Genomic DNA, 17,606 nt, shown 5'->3' with positions numbered 1-17,606 from the left:
ATATGTTAGATTATATAAATATAAAGAGTAATTAGTACATAATTACATTCTTAATAGTGTCACATACCTTCTTCTTCTTGGTGGTGTATTTCCTTTTCTCCTTTCAACTCTCTCCTTTGCATCCAAAATTAGGTCCTTCCACTCCCTCTCTAGAATCATGGGGGACACTCATACTTTTTTTTCTTCTCTAAATGTGTCCTATACTGGTCCCTCACATACTTTATATGTTTGCCAGCTTGGTCAAGGATCTTGCTTTTCTCGAATGTGTCATTTCCAAACAACCCAACCAAATGGTTTTTGAGCTCATCTTTTAACCTTTTTTCTTGCTCATTCCATCGTTTACGTATGGTGGACCCGAAGATCTCCAATATAATTTCATTAAGATTTTTATAAAACATATCATTTCCTGCAAACAAATCATGGAATGATTAGTCCAAAATGAGTGATCAACAAGTAAAGTACAATTACTCTATATAGCATAATAATTTTAAAGTACTCAGAACCTTCTCTATCTTTATAGGAAGTAAATCTTTGGTCACCACAAATGTGATGAGTAATGTTCCTGTACTAGTAATACAGGAAGATCCAGGAAATGCTGCTATGGTATCACCACTAGTGGCCTCTGCATCCTCATATACATGTCTTTCTGCAGAAAATGAATCCAATATGAAATGCCCCTAATAAATAAACACATAACAAAAGAGAGAGCAAAAGAGGGATCTACCAACTCCAAGGTTAGTATGATGTGCACTACTAGATGTCTGCATGTTGTGTGTTGCTGACATTGCAATTGACAATATAGGTGGGGATGATGGGATCTGATGAGGTGACATTTGCATAGGGACATGGAAATCACCTAAAGAATAATACATTAAATATATAAAACATTAAATATATGAGCAATAACACAGTGGTGCAGGAGCACCAAGAGCAAAATGAGGAATGTTGAATGCCATTGGGAGTGATTGAGAGTTCCAAAGTTAGGGTAGTTTTAATGTATGGAACATGGTCATCACCTGAACTACCTGGAGTACCCCAACCATGACCACCAGCTTGATGAGGATGCAATATTTCCTATAAAATAACACGTACATATTTTAGTTCTTGACATAAAAGAGTATAAAATATAAACCATTTTGGAACTTATGTTATAATTAAAGATTTCATTACTGCTTACTTGCAAGTTTTTTTTCTCTATGCATCAATTATTGCAACCACTCTTTTATTGCATCAGTTTGAGGGACTTGGTATGCCAGAGCAATAATTTCTCTATTATCTTTTTTTTGGATCTTTCTCATCAAACACCTGCTTTCCTAAACTATTTGAATGACGAGATTTCATCTTTGGACCATAAACTGGACATGCAAATTTTTCCCTTTGTTTGAAGACCTACAAGATCATATATAATTGGATTAAATATGATAATTTTTATATTTATAATTATACGAATGTTGATCACTATAACATACCACAAAAATGTGTTAGCCCTTGGGCATCATGAATTGTCCATACAAGCATTGCATGGAATTGAAATTGTCTTTGTCCTATTGGTATAGAGATGTCATACATAGTGACAACATTCCATAACTCCAACAACTCTTTGATAAGAGGATCAATATATACATTCATATCTTTAACCTAGTACTTACCTAGTTGATTGAACAAAAACATTACATAATTATTATGACCATTTTGCTGCAATATTTATAATTTAATATGGATGACTATTAAATGAAAAAATACCCAGAACAATCATTGCCAACATTATGTGCTCCCTCTTTACTGACATCCATGGAGGAATGTTATTGTTGATAACAAAAACAGGCCACACCGAGTAAGTAGATCTCAGCTCTCTAAATGGATTGAAACCGCCCATTGAAACCTTGAGATTATGACGTTCTTATTTAAAGTATGGCCACTTTTCGTCTATGTCCATAAATGCAGAACCATCCGCAAACATTGGAATAATGACATCTCGACTTCTATTGCGTGCATGGTAATCCATTAATTGCGCCAAGCTTTTGTACCTAAATAATCATTGCAAACATGGAATAATGGGAATATAATGAAAACCTTGCAAGGCACCTTTTTGTTAGTTGATCTGTTTGATATCTACTCACATGACATTTAGGGCAGTCTATTACAAATTCATGTTGTTTATGATATATAATATGATCATTGGGACATGCATCTATTGCTTGATACTCCATTCCAATATCTTTCATAATGGTAGATAATTCTTGGTATGAGAGAGGTAGAATATTGGATGGTGGTAACAAAAACTCACCTATCAATCTACAACTAAAAATATAATTTGTTGATATAAAGAATCTTAATGGTGCATGTTTCATCCTTTATTAACTATAATGAAATAACAACAAAAATAGATGAAAAAAGATGACATATATGACATACCTTAACATACGTGAGATTGTTATGTTGGATAAACCATTCATAACCTTCAAGTTCACTAATAACAATACAACGGAGAGAAGATTTATTTGGGAGCCTTCATAAAGGGGCTCATATGCCTTCTCAAGCAGAGGTACGTCATGAACAACATCAAAGTCATCTTGATCATCATGATCAGTTGCGCTAGTATTAAATGTGTTGTGGATCAATGTATTTGCACCATCATCTTTAACTATGTCTTCTGGCACATGATCATCTTCTTCCATAGGATCATTATCTTCAACTTCGATATTCACAGCTCCATATTCCTCCACTTGAAAAACCATATTCTTCAGGTTGTGGCAGTCCATTTCATGTGCCCTAGGGCGCTCCACTTATATAAAAATGATTGACATAAATAAACCATGATCATGATCATAATATCATCATCAAGTGATTTCTTACATATATAAATCGTTAAAATCATGTACAACCTAAGTTGGCGTAGTGGCAGAGAACTTGTCTTCTTAAAAGAGAGGTCACAAGTTCAAATCCCAAAGGGGGTAAGGTATGTACACCTCATCGGCTTTGGCCCATTACCTATAAAAGAAAAAATAAAAATTATTAAAATGATATAATAAACAACTTACCAATGGACAATAATCATGCCCCCTTCAATGTGACCATGCTGCCTACAATGTTTCTCAGGTGTTGTGATTAGAAGTCTTCTAGTCTTTAAGCCCTTACAATTTTTGCAGGGACAATAACATTTTTCATCACCTTTTATTTTCAAGCTAGACCACAATCTAGTAATTGTCTCCTTCTTTTGTTCTTTACTGATATTATGTGACATGATCTTTCTTCAGAGGCAAAAAAAATCAAGCTATGAAAACTTTGGTCTATAACTTGTAGAAACTAAGAAAAATGATGTCGTAAGTACGGAAGTATTCTTAGAAATAGTTATAAAGAACTTGAAATGTTAGTTATGAAATGATGTTTCAGTATAATATACCAAATTTAAATACTTAAACATAGAAAAATTGCAAAACGAACCAAAACCATTGAACATTCAACACAGTAACATCATGAACAACAGTCATTGACAGATCACAAGAGTAGAAACTATATTACAACAATGTCAAAGTACTCTGATAAGATATGTTAGCACATAATTTTTCAAATTAAGTATGCTCTTAAAAATTCTATTCTCTTATATTTTTTCTTTTGATTTAATACATTGAACACTTTCTATCATAAGAGTAGTTACCGCTAGGTTTTATGTGATGGTTGACATGGATGAGCTTTCACTTTGATAAGTCTTTCCAAAATGTATATTTCAAAAGCATCTCAGAGAACATAATGAGAAAAAGTAGAGCTCCTATGTATGTTAGAGGTTTTGTTCAGTTTATATTGAATCCATTAAGAAGATTATTAATATTCGTATTCTTAAGAAGAATTAAAATTTGCAAATAATTGAAAATTGCATTATTGGGTAAGTTATCTTGATAAGAACACTTAAACAAAAAAGACCAACATTCGATGAGGGTATCATATACCGATAAATGCAACGAAGAAAATCTATTGGTGAAGGTTATAACAAAAAGAAGGTCATCGGAATAACTAAAGGGATCGAGATGTGTTATTTTGAGTTACCCCGATGCTCAAAAAAGACATCAGTAAAGCATGTACCAATGGACCATACTTCATCGGGAAAGATTTTCCTATCATTGTAATTCATTCCAAGATATCCCTATACCCGATGGAAGAGTTGGTCGATTAAGTGGAATGAGGATGTCATTGGGAAGACCTATGATGATGGAACCAACTACAACGGGAAGAGCTGCACCAAAGGAGAAAGTCATCAGGGAAACAATGCTCATCTCTATGACATCTACTGATCTAACTCGATGCCCCATGGGACTATCAGGTTGACTTACACTGATACAATAGAAGATAAGTTATTAGCTAAGGATATCCCAATAAAGGAGAGTAAAGTACCAAAATAAAAGAAGGGTTTTGTAGGTGGCACCTAAAGGAAGTATACATCAGAGAGACACATGTCATCTAGCTGTTTCCATATCTGAATTCAAAACTGAAATAGTGATTTCTTATTTAATGCTTGCAGCAGGTACATCTATGGTTCACACGAGGCAATTTAATGAGAAACTCATCAATGCAAATATGTATGTAAATGCATTGGGCATATAAACTAAAATTCCTAATCTGAGTGTCACACAAGCTAAAGATAATTCACAAAGAGAATACATTGAGTTTCCAAAAACTAGAGTGAAGAATTGAGATTATAGAGATGGATGCTTCAAGTACAATTGGAAAGAAAAGGGTAGCAAAGAGCTCAAAATCTATGGAAAAGAAGACTAAGACAGAGGATATGCCTCCTATTAGAAGACTGAATCAAGACATGATTCAAAAAATGCAAGCACCCAACCCGAAGTCCAGAAGGTCGAAGAAAAACCTGCTTGGAAAGGACCAGTTGAAAGATAGATACAAAGAGGTTGGGGATGTCTGGACTAAGGTGAGGGGACACAAATTGTTCCTGTTCCATTATCTGAGAAGAAACAAGGAAATGTTGCTTTGTAATCCTTGGATGACGAATTTGGGTAAGTTAATTGCCCCAAATTTCTTTGTGAACATAAGGTTGTTGGAGGTTCTGGTTAGAAATTACAATTTTGTGAAGAGATAAATTCAATTCCCAAATAGTGATGCATTCATTAGGTTTTCCGCAAGTACTGCGAATGAAGTTTTTAATTTAGATCCCAACCTCGACAAACCCTGTCCTTTGGGGAGTTAGAGGAAGAATATATTGGGATGGACACTACATACATTGGTTGGAAAATTACTATTCACAAAAGGCAGCTAGGGAAATTGACTGAGGAAGATGGACCACCATTTAGCATTGATTTATTTAGACACTACTTGCAGTATACATACATGTCATGCGGGCAAGTAGGAGGAGTTGAGGTGCTCGATTTGGTGAGTATCGGGCCATTGGTTTTAACTTGACATACAAATGTATGAGCCTAGGCCTTTTGACTATACTGCATATCTGGAAGAGAAGTTACATGAAGGTTTTCTAAACCTTAAAGACAATAGGAATCTTACCTTCAAATTTTATTCACTGTTAATGCATTTGGTTTTGTTCTATAGACATGCGAAGGGTTTGTGGCTAGAAGATTTAAAATTGAATACAACGAACAAGGAAGGTGAAGAACAACCGGTGCAATTATGGAAATATCTTTGAGATTCTCGATATATGAGATCCAATTATATTAAGTTTCAAGAAATTATAGTGAAACCACTGTATAGGATATATGGGGTTCCATTCTAAGGATATATGGGGTTCCATTCTGATAGAGTTAAGAGATTTTTAAGGCCTAAGGATTGTGATGAAAGGAAAATTATTGATCATAATTGGGGAGATTGGATTGTAAACAAAGATTTCACATATTTCAGAATATATGAATTTGAGGGAAGCCCTTATATGTTTCCTAATTTAGTTTCAGACATAATAGCCTACTTAGATATTGTAAGGCAATTGAGTGTGTCAAATGATAAACATTTTGTGGATTTGTGCAAACAAGCCTTCCTGCTTGGAACACTAAGTTCTGGTGATTTTACAATAGTGTCTACTAAAGCTTATGATATAATTGATAGAAAATTGATGGAAGAATACAACTTATTTGAGCACTATTCCAGGAAGAATTATGATCCTGAAGGTTATATTCATTCTTGCAATAAAAAGAAAACCTTGGGAGATTATCTGCACTCAAGTTTGGAGGCTGAATATATCTTTAAGAATATGGAGGATGCAGAAGCCCAAGAGGTAATTGATAGACTGAACGGAGAATTAGTAGAAAAGAGACAAAGATTGCAAGAAATGGAAATTGAGGAGGAGGAAGCGGAAAGTGAATAAGATGAAAATGCAACCATCTCTAGGTATCAAGTACCAAAAAGGGAAGAAGAGCCCAACATGCAAGAGAAAAATGTGACAAAATTGGAGGTTCATGCTGATTCCAGGTTGGAGGAATATTCTTCCTTTGTTGCAGATGATGTCTTTATACAATCAAAAGAAATTAAATCATTTTCGCACAATTTCAAAGGAAATAATTTGAGGGATTCTATTCCCAACATTACACTAGAAAATGAAGCTAAACTGTTGAGGAAGTTAAAAGAATAAACAGATGCTGAATTGGCCTCAATGACTCCTCAAAAGGGGAAACAACTTCTTATAGAGGCTAGAGTGATCTTATTTCCCGGATGGGATCTTAGTGCTTCGTTTATTTTTTATAGTTTATTACATTTAGAGAATAAGGAGTTTAAATTAGATATACAGGGTGTAAATGATGTGTTCATTGGGTCAAGGTTCGATCAAGATGAGGCAAACTTATTGTTATGGGCTTTATATCCTCCTAATAAAAGACCTAAGATTATTGATGTTGATAAGGCCTTTGGCCATATGATGAATCTTAAAGTTGGGGATATTGATCCCATCATTTTTGCAGATATTGGAGTAGATATCTTAAAGTTTAACAAGGAACAAATGGCCAGGACAATAAGAGAAAGAAACAAATATAAAGGATTGTATGAAGAAATGCTGAGAAGAAGTGGGAAACCAATGCCAAAGGTTCTTTCTCCTAATAACTCACAGTGGAAGAAAAAGTGTGAGGAATTACAACAAGAAAACAAGAAGATGCTTAAACAAATGCAGTGTGAGGATATATACTGCCTGTGTATTGTTAACCAAAAGATTTGAGACTTTGCAAGACTTTCTAGAAGAGTTCTAGACAACTTTTCAGAAGAGCATGGATAATGCAGTCTCACGTAAATGGATTCAAAATAGATTGGGGACTAGACTGCGTGATAGAACAGTAGCCAAAGGTGAAACTAAGGAGATTGAAAAGATAAAGAAGTTGTTGGCAAGACACAATAAATTTGATGAACAATTATAGATTGAGTATGATGAGTGTAAGCACATAACTCAACATGGTTTCCTAGAACTGGTTGATCAGAAAGGTGAGATTAAAGATAAGGATAACTATATCTCAAACTGCCAGAGTCTTCTCAATGTCACCCTTGATATTGCCCAGACTGATGGAATTGAATTAAAAGAGACTATAGAACAAATGGAGAATTTTGTCACATGAAGATCATCATCAGGGACATAATTCATGATGCAGATAAATATAAGTTGACAAAATACCTGGAGCACATTCAGAAATGCGGCAAGATGCTGGGAGATCAGACTTGATTTTTAAAAAGGTCTCAAGGAAATGTCTTTTTATGCTTTTATAATATGTTTGTTGTGTCTAAGTTGTTTAGTTAGTTTTTAGGTAGTTAGTCTTTGGTTATTCTTAGTTATGTTTAATTCCAAATGAAAGGGTATGCCCTTTCATTGTGGAACCAAATCCTCATCTATATTTTTAATTTTGTCAAGACAATCTTCTTTGCAGTACTTATCCAGTTTGTTTTTTAAGAAAGACAATATCAAGTTGGTGGATGATAATATTCATTGAAATCAACTGGTTTTATTATCTATTTTGAATATAAAGATCAAGTGTTCTTCATCTTTGATGTTATCTAATTTTTCAATTGATTGATTAGTTCCCTGTGATAAATCTATTCAATTAGATTGCTTCAATGTGCTATCTTATGTTATTGTGATTGAGATTAATTTTTAGTTTGAATATCAGTTTGAGGGATTGGTTGGCAAGCTTCAAATTGTCTTATTGGTCTTTCAGAGTAAAGTTAAATTAAACAAGACTAAATACATATTATATTTTGATTACAACTCATATATATGCCTTTGACATGATGGTCTTGTTTTAAGAACAAGTTATTAAAATTGTCTCTAGGGTTATACGTAGAATTTTTCAATTGAAATGGTATGAAATCAATAAGGAATAAAGGTATTGGTCTATTATTTATCTGATATAATTAATTCAGGTATTTTCAAAGTGATCTTCATTAAGGAAACATACTCTTAATTCATATAAGCACAACTTTATAAACATTCATTTATAAGTAAGCATTTCACAATTTTCAGCAAGCAAGAATTATAACCAGATGGAATTCAAGAACAATTGTCATCTTGAAAAGTCACTGGGTCTTTAAAAATCGCTATAGAAAATCCTTTAACCAACAGATTTAGGTTTCAAGTATAGGTTCACCCACCTTGGTTTAGCGAAGCCTAAAGTGCAGGGGAATTTGATCTAGCTATCATTCTCGTTTGTTGGCCAAGACTGATTGAGAAGTCATTATGAGAAGTGGCAATACTCTCTGATTTCCAATCTGTAGTTTTCAGAACCAACAAGATCAAAGTAGTGATAAGGTCAAGAAGGTTCACAAATATTTTAGGGATCCTATAGCCTCTTTGCATCACTAGGATTCTCTAGAGTTTGCAAACTAGGCAAAGCAGGAAGTCAAGAGTAGCTACATTTAAAGGAGCTTGAAGGTGACCAACTCCCATCCATTTGTGATTTTTCTCCTGTAAACCAACCATGAGAGATAGATTCGAACATGCAATTATATACAATACTCTCAGGGTTTATTTTTCGGAAATGCCAAACTAGTGAAAAGACATTGTGCTATATGTAATCGGTTGATTATCTTATGTTTATTTTAATACAAAGATCAAGTGCTTTTCATCTCTGATGGTATTTATATTTTTTATTGTTTGATTAGTTCCCTGTGATAAATCTATCCATTTAGATTGTTTCAATGTGCTATCCTATGTTATTATAGTTTGGGTTAAGTTTCAATTTGATTATCAGTTTGAAGGATTGGATGTCAAGCTTCATTCTATCTTATTGGTCTTTCATAGAAAAGTTAAATTCAGTAAAACTAATTGCAACATTATGTCAGGGGTGAAGGTAGTGGTCTACTATTGTTTGAAGATAATTTAATTAGGTGTTTTCAGATTAATTTCAATTAAGAAACATATTATAATAAAGTAACCTTTCATTTAAAGCATTCATTTTCAAGCAAGCAATTCAAAGTTTTCAGTAATTATTTAATTGAAGTGACAATCTTAGGAATCATTTTTCCTCTAATGCACATAAACCTTGGAAACATTCAATTCCAATCAGCCATACTTGAGAACAATGGGATTAATACCCATAAAAAATCTCTTCTCAATCTTCAAAACACCCTTACAAGACAACAACTTAATAGACAGCAACCATAGTTTGAGGAAGACAAACATGAAAAAGGCTACCCTTACCTTCAAATGAAGCCAATCGCTTCGGTCAATCTCTTAATATCATTATTACAGACTTATTCTCCAATTTATAGAAAGATCCAATGGTTCAAATAAATGTTATGATAATTCTTCCAAAACTACTATAGGATACAAGAAAGGCAATATTAAGATAAACTATACAAGATACACATTATGAAGAAAACTAGTCAAAATTCTTGATAACATCAAATGAAATATAGTGTTCGATTAGATTCTACTTTCTTTTAAAGTTCTATACAATACCCAAATTTCTATTAACCCATAACAAAATAAGCAACTAACAAATAAAATGAGATAAATTATTCATATTTCAAACCTCCAAGTCAAAACGATTCTACATGATAGAACTAATATCCATTAGGACCCGTTTCACCTTGTGTCATATGAACTAGCCAAGAAAATGGTTGAGGATGTATACTGTGAAGATGCAGGACATAATATAGATGATATGGATGAGGAAACACAAGAAATGACAATTGAACATGTCAAAAAATATCTTCATGTGTTAAAGGCCCTTGATATTGATGAATATGCTAGAAGTGTGGAGCAACAAACATCCAATAAAAAGCGGGAAACTCTTGCTGACATAAAGATTGAATCGACAATATGAATATAAACAACAAAAAATAATTTTCTACAATTCATGGGTTAAAATCTATTTTAGTTGCTCTTTATAAATATTTCTATGCTATGGAAATGCCCTTAAGTTTTTTAAAAAAATAGTTTTTGTCTCTTTTTCTACAATTTGTTATGTTTTTTTTAAAATTTGATTTTTTTCGATTTTTTCCAAATTTTTTCAAAAAATCTTATACTTTTGGTTTGCCGATTTTTTCCCCAAATGATTTTGGCTACTATGATATAAAGAGCCATCCCAAGATGAGGAATTTTATCTGCTAACTGGAGAAAATGAAGAGACCCTTTGAGTGGGGAAAATTGTACAAGCAACTGCCCGTAGAGTCGTAAATAATCGTATAAAAGATGCAAAAAATGTTAATTTTCTATAGTTCATGGGTTAAAATCTATTGTAGTTTCTCTTTATATCTCTATTCTATGGAAATGCCCTTAAGTTTTTTTAAAAATTAATTTTTGTCTCTTTTTCTACAATTTTTAATGTTTTTTTTTTAAATCTGATTTTTTTTCAATTTTTTGCTGATTTTTTTCTGGGCAAGCAGCTTCTAGGAACCATGTTATGGATCCATTGGATGATACTAGAATTCATCCAGAGTCATATGAACTAGCCATTAAAATTGTTGAGGATGTATACTGTGAAGATGCAGGACAAGATATAGATGATATGGATGAGGAAAGACAAGAAATGGCAGTTGAACATGTCAAAAAATATCCCCATGTGTTAAAAGCCCTTGATATTGCTAGAAGTGTGGAACAATGAACATCCAATAAAAAGCGGTAAACTCTTGCTGACATAAAGATTGAATCGACAATATGAATATAAACAACAAAAATTAATTTTCTATAATTCATGGGTTAAACTCTATTTTAGTTGCTCTTTATATCTCTATGCTATGGAAATGCCCTTAAGTTCTAAAAAAAAATAGTTTTTGTCTCTTTTTCTACAATTTTTTATGTTTTTTTTTAAATCTGGATTTGTTATGATTTTTTCCTGATTTTTTCAAAAAATCTTATACTTTTGGTTTGTCGATTTTTTCCCCAAAAGAACTTTGCTACTATGATATAAAGAGCCATCCTAGGATGAGGAATTTTATCTGCTAACTAGAGAAAATGAAGAGACCCTTTCAGTGGGGAAAATTGTACAACCAATTGCCCATAGAGTCCTAAATAATCGTATAAAAGTTGCTTCCATACAAAGGGATATTTTGAGGGCTGGAAGGGTTTACAGTCACAGAGAATTATCGAACAGGTAATGGTTACAATAACCAACCAAGTTGGTGTTGACATAAACCTAGCAGCACCACATGAATGGATGTTTTCTCCTCTATAATTTGTAGCTGGCCTTGGACCTAAAAAAGTTGCTTCCATACAAAGGGCTATTTTTAGGGCTGGAAGGGTTTATAGTCGTAGAGAATTGTTCACTCCTCTAGAAGCTATGAAGCGACTTGTCTTTATAACTAGCAGCCACAGAATGGAGAGGTTAAGAAGGTTGAGGATCCATATTTTGCCAAAGCAGATACCATTAAACAAAGTGAACAAGAGAATGCAAGGAAAGCAAAGGAACTTGCAAAAAAATATTGATGACAAGAATGAAAGGACCAACCTCTTGTACAGTTGCTGTCGAGCATCTATCTGTAGCAATTGTTCCCTAATAATTGCCCTAATTTTAAGTTTTACTCATTGTTGATTCATTTAATCTTATTTTGTGGACATTTTAGGGGTATGTGGCCTGAGGAATTGAGGCTTAACGTTAGAAACAACCAAGGGGAGGAGCAACATGTTCAATTATGGACTTTTGTTTGGGATTCTCATTACCGAAGATCAAATTATATCGAATTTGACAAATGGATAGTAAAGACAATTTATCAGATGTATGGATTTTCTTGTGATGTATCAGTCTTAGATGATATTAAAGATTTTTAAGACCTAAATATTTTGATGACAGAAAGATAGTTAATCACAACTGGGGTGATTGGTATGTCCAGTGAGTTGTCTTTATAACTGGCACCTACAAAATGGAGAGGTTAAGGAGGTTGAGAATCCATATTTTTCCAAAGCCGATACCATTAAAACAAAGTGAACAAGAGAATGCAAGGAAAGCAAAGGAACTTGTAAAAACATCTTGATGACAAGAACGAAAGGACCAACCTCTTGTACAGTTGCTGTCCAGCATCTATCTACAACAATTATGCCTGCTTCCTCCCAATTTTTGCACCCTGAGCCCGCATATAATGATGGCGTGTAATTACTTTTTTTTTTAAAATACCACATGTACATCGGAATTCTAACGTGAAATACAAAATCTGCATTATCAGCAAAAGTCAACCCGATGGTAACACAAATAGATGCATGTGATCAGGATATAATACACAAATGAAGTCCATCAACATAACACACACTAGCGGTAATGGAGAAATCTTGTATTGTGGATAGCTGATGATGCTATCGGTAAGACTTTTCCCGATGGACGCTGGAAAAAGTAAAATGCATCGGCAATGGTTAAGACTGCTGGCATTGCATGAAGATCACATTAATATATAGTATTGTCATTGCTGTCAATTGCAATCGGTATTGGAGTTGTATTGCAACCGGTAGTGATGCAGTAATGCAACCGATAGTAGAGAAATGATGGAAATTGATACTGTTATTTGAAGTAGAGTGATGAAGTGGTAACCCTAACCTATTGATATGTTGAACCCTAACCGATGGAGCTTGGTGAATCAGTTGTGTTGATCTATGATCGAATGGTGATCGGAGATAATTATGCCACATATGCATGATTCACGTGATGAGTTTCAAAGTGGTTTTGACACATATAGATAATTGTTTTATTTTGGGAATGAGCATATGCATAGCATGAAGTGAAACTGTGTGATGAGTTACATGATTCGATGAGCAGTGATCTAGGAGTGGTTGAAGTTGTCTATAACAATGTGCAACCGATTGCTATGTAATCCAATAGTCATGTTTGAACCGATATGTTTTTAATCTCTATGAGATCTTAGGTTTTGTGTTGTGTTACTGACCTATTGTATTTCTTTATAAGGTTGATGAGTTGTTTTGTAATAGTGTTGTAAATTTTGATAAGTGTGGTAGTGAGACTGTTACCGAACTAGAAGGAGTGTTTGCAGAATATTTTGAAGGTAGATAAGAGCTTAATAGAATATGACTAAGCAAGATCGTGTCATTACCAGATCAACAAAAACTCTTTTGTTCTCTAACAATTACAATAGTTAAATCCCTTTACCGGGTAAGATTTAACAAGCTTGGTGCATTCTAAATCCTCTAACCAGGTGATCAATTAGTTTGGATTTGAAATCCTCTATCAAGGTTACTCCTAACAGGGTATTTCTTTTAATACGGTATTATTGTCAATCCCTTAACTGGGTGGTCCTTAACCAGATCTGTTCTTAACATGACATTTTTGTAAAGCTTCTAACAAGGCTTGGCTCCTAACAGGGCAAACTTCAGAAGAGTTCATAATACTTGTGGGTATTCATCCCCATTGTGGTTTTTCCCATTTGGGTTTCCACGTAAAAGATCATTGTATCAAGTGGTGAATGATTTTGTGTATGTTTTTTATATGGTTAATATATTTAACTGGTAAAGCCACTTAAATATGTTTAGATGATTGGAAGTGAACTGAAATAAGTTATTACTAATATTAAGTAAATTGGTTTAATATTTTGGTTAAATGGTATATGAGTTTCTGATCTGTTACACTATTTTATTGGTATTCTAGTCAACAGGTAAACTTGACAGTGCAGTATCAGTTTTGGTACATTATCTAAACTGGTTAGTTTTGCAAGTTGTTTATGAGTTGGGATTAAATTTGGTGAAAGTTTAGTTTGTTTTCTATCTACCGATTCACCCCCCTCTCAGTAGTTGACCGGATCCTTATTGATTCATCATATAATCAATTGGTATTAGAGCATTCTAGGTCCTCTTGTGTTTAAGCCTAATAGCGTGAGGTAAAGATCTAGGAGAACATGATGAAGAAAGAAGGTCCAAAGTTCAATAGGGAAAACTACAAAATCTAGAGTGATAGGATGAAGATCTATATCAAGAGTCTAGGAAGCCAATATTGGGAACATGTTACTAAATATAACTTGTCTAGTGGGATTTTGTCAGATGATCAAAAGGAGCAATGAGAAAATAATAAAGCATTGGAGGCCATTATCAATTCCTTGTCTGATTCAGAGTATGTTGATGTCCATGTATTGGAGACTAGTTTTGAAGTGTGGAAGAAACTTGAGGATATCTATTGCAGTGATGAGCATGTGAAGATTGCCAAAGAGGTAAATTTGATGATATGCGTATGGCTGAAGGTGATAACATTCAACAATATGGTCAGAGGATCAAGGAGATAGTTGGTGAGATCAAAAGTACTAGTGGTATAGTGGAGGATACCACAATGGTTTGCAAGGTGTTGAGAACCCTTCTACTAGTCTACGCTATCCGAGTTCCAGCCATTTAGGAACTCATAGTCATGATGGAATTATTCAGAAATCATAGTTTGCATTTAGAGCTTCATTTTCTAACCCACTGGTAAGGAAAAGAAGAGAAGCTATTTACAGTCATGAATCTAGATCCAATAGAGAAGTTGATGATGAAGATTGTTTGATTGAGCTTGAAGTATTGTTGGCCAAGCGGTTATCCAGAGGTACCGGTAAGTACAGAGGTAAATTACCTTTGAAGTGTTTCGCATGTAACCGGATTGGATATATTGCTGCTAATTGTCCAAATGGAGATAATGAGTAGAAATGTGAGAAGCATAAGAAGTACAAAGGAGAAGGAAAAATAGATTGTCTCATTGTTGTGGATGGAGGAATTATAGATAAGGAATCTGAAGAAGATGTGAATGAGGACATTGTCTTTGTTGCCATTAAAGAAGAGACATCAGATCAGAAGGCTTTAGTCTTGCATGGATAGTTCTGATGATTGGATTATATACAGTGGTTGTTCACACCACATGACTGGTGATAGAGTAAATTTCTTACTTTGAAGGAATTTGATGGAGGTGTTGTGAGATTTAGGAATGACTCACCCTGCATGGTAAAAGGAAAAGGAACCATCTCTTTCAATGGAAAGAGCAATGCAGATGATGTATACTGGGTTGAAGGATTGAAACACACTCTTTTGAGTGTTGCTAAACTCAATGATAGGGGTTATCCACTGGAATTCAACAATGGGATGTGCAAAATCTATGGAAGCAAAGGTGAACTGATTGCAACCAGCAAGTAGACAAAAGGTAACCTATTTCACCTAAGTTCCAAAGTCAACAATTGTTTAATTGCAAAAGTAGAAGATAGTTGGCTTTGCCATCAAATATTTTGTCATGTAAATTTTGATAGCATTGTGAAAGTCAGTTAGGGAAGATGACATCCTCAACTCTTACGAGAAAATCTTTTTGAGAAAAACATTTTATAGATTTGGTTCATAGCGACCTTTGTGGACCAATAAGGACTAGAAGAATTCAAGGTGATCACCGTATTTTATGATTTTTACTGATGATTGCTCAAGAATTATGTGGGTTACATTCTTGAAGGATGAAACATAAGCCTTTAGCAAGTTTAACACATTCAGAGCCCTAGCTGAAAAGGAAAGTGGAAAGAAGATAAAGTGCTTCAGAACTGATCAAGGTGGTGAATTTACTTCTAAGGAATTCACTAGATACTGTGAAGACAGGTGAATTAAGAGGCAACTTTCTTCACCTAGGACACCACAATAGAATGGTATTGCAGAGAGGAACAAACAGTCAGTTGTTGAAGCTGCAAGGACTATGCTAATTCAAGGAGGTGTAGCTAAGACTTTCTGGAGAGAAGCTGTCAGCACAACTGTCTACATAATGAACTAGATACTGGTTAAAAGAGGTAAGGATAAAACTCCTTATGAGTACTGGTATGGTAGATCACCTAATGTCAGTAACTTTAAGATTTTTGGTAGCAGATGTTTTATCAAGAGAGGTGACTATGTTGGTAAGTTTGATTCTAAGAGTGCTGAAGGCATATTTCTTGGTTACTCCAACAAGAGTAAAGCCTACAAATGTTACAACAACTGGACAAAGAAGATCATTGAGAGTGCTAATGTCTAAGTGGACGAGTGTCCTGAAGATTTAAGAGAAATCAGTAAGGAGAAGGAGGAAGATGAACCTTACATTCTGATTTTGGAACCAGAACTAGTGAAGCCAAAAGTTTGTAAAATGAATACTGCAGCACCAGTTCAACCTGAACAGGTAGATTTTGCAGAAGATGAAGAAAGCAAAGAAGAAGAAGAAGAAGAAGAAGAAGAAGAAGAAGAAGAACCTGAAGACCATGATCATGTTATTCCAAGGTATGTTAGACCTAATCATAATCTTGATCAGATTATTGGAGATAAAGATGTCGATGTGTTAACCAGAAGAAGAATTGGAGAGAATTCTTGTATGATCTCCACTATTGAGCCTAGAACAGCAAAGAAAGCTTTTGGAGATGATCAGTGGATAAAGGCTATGGAAGAAGAGCTTGACTAGATTGAGAATAATAATACTTGGTCATTGGTACCGATACCGGTGAACAAAAATTTGATATGTACAAAATGGGTATTCAGGAATAATTTGAATGAAGATGGAGTAGTGGTTAGAAATAAAGAAAGACTGGTATTGAAAGGATATGCGCAAGAAGAAGGTGAAGACTATATCGAGACATTTGCACCAATTGCAAGATTGGAAGGTGTTAGGACTCTACTTGCATTTGCAGTATATAGAGGATTCAAAGTATATCAGATGGATGTGAAGTTAGCATTTCTAAATGGAATATTGAAAGAGGAAGTCTACATTGAACAACCAGATGCTTATGCTTTGACTGAAGCACAGGATATGGTGTGCAAACTACACAAGGCACTATATGGTTTGAAGCAAGCACCTAGGGCATGGTACAAAAGAATACATTCTCACTTGGTGAAGATAGGTTTTCAGAGAACCAGTGAAGACAATAATATATATCTCAAAACTGAAGGAGATAAGATATTGGCTAGTGAGGTATTTGTGGATGATATCATTTTTGGAGGCAATGATGACATGTGTGATGACTTTGCTAATGAGATGAAAAGTGAATTTGAGATGTCTCTGGTAGGAGAGATAAAATTATTTATAGTTTTATAAATTCAACATATGAAGAATGGTATTTTCATTACATAATCCAAATATGTGAAAGACGTATTGAAGATATTTGGAATGGGAGACTGCAAACCAGTTGGAACACCAATGGTTACATGATATAAAGTGTCTAAGGATGATGATTATGCATCAGTGGATGAAAAGGAGTACAATTCAATGATAGGTAAACTACAT

Source organism: Cryptomeria japonica, chromosome 8, assembly GCF_030272615.1.
Source record: "Cryptomeria japonica chromosome 8, Sugi_1.0, whole genome shotgun sequence".
Classification (NCBI taxonomy): domain Eukaryota; kingdom Viridiplantae; phylum Streptophyta; class Pinopsida; order Cupressales; family Cupressaceae; genus Cryptomeria; species Cryptomeria japonica.
Note: the sequence above shows the minus strand (reverse complement) of the source record.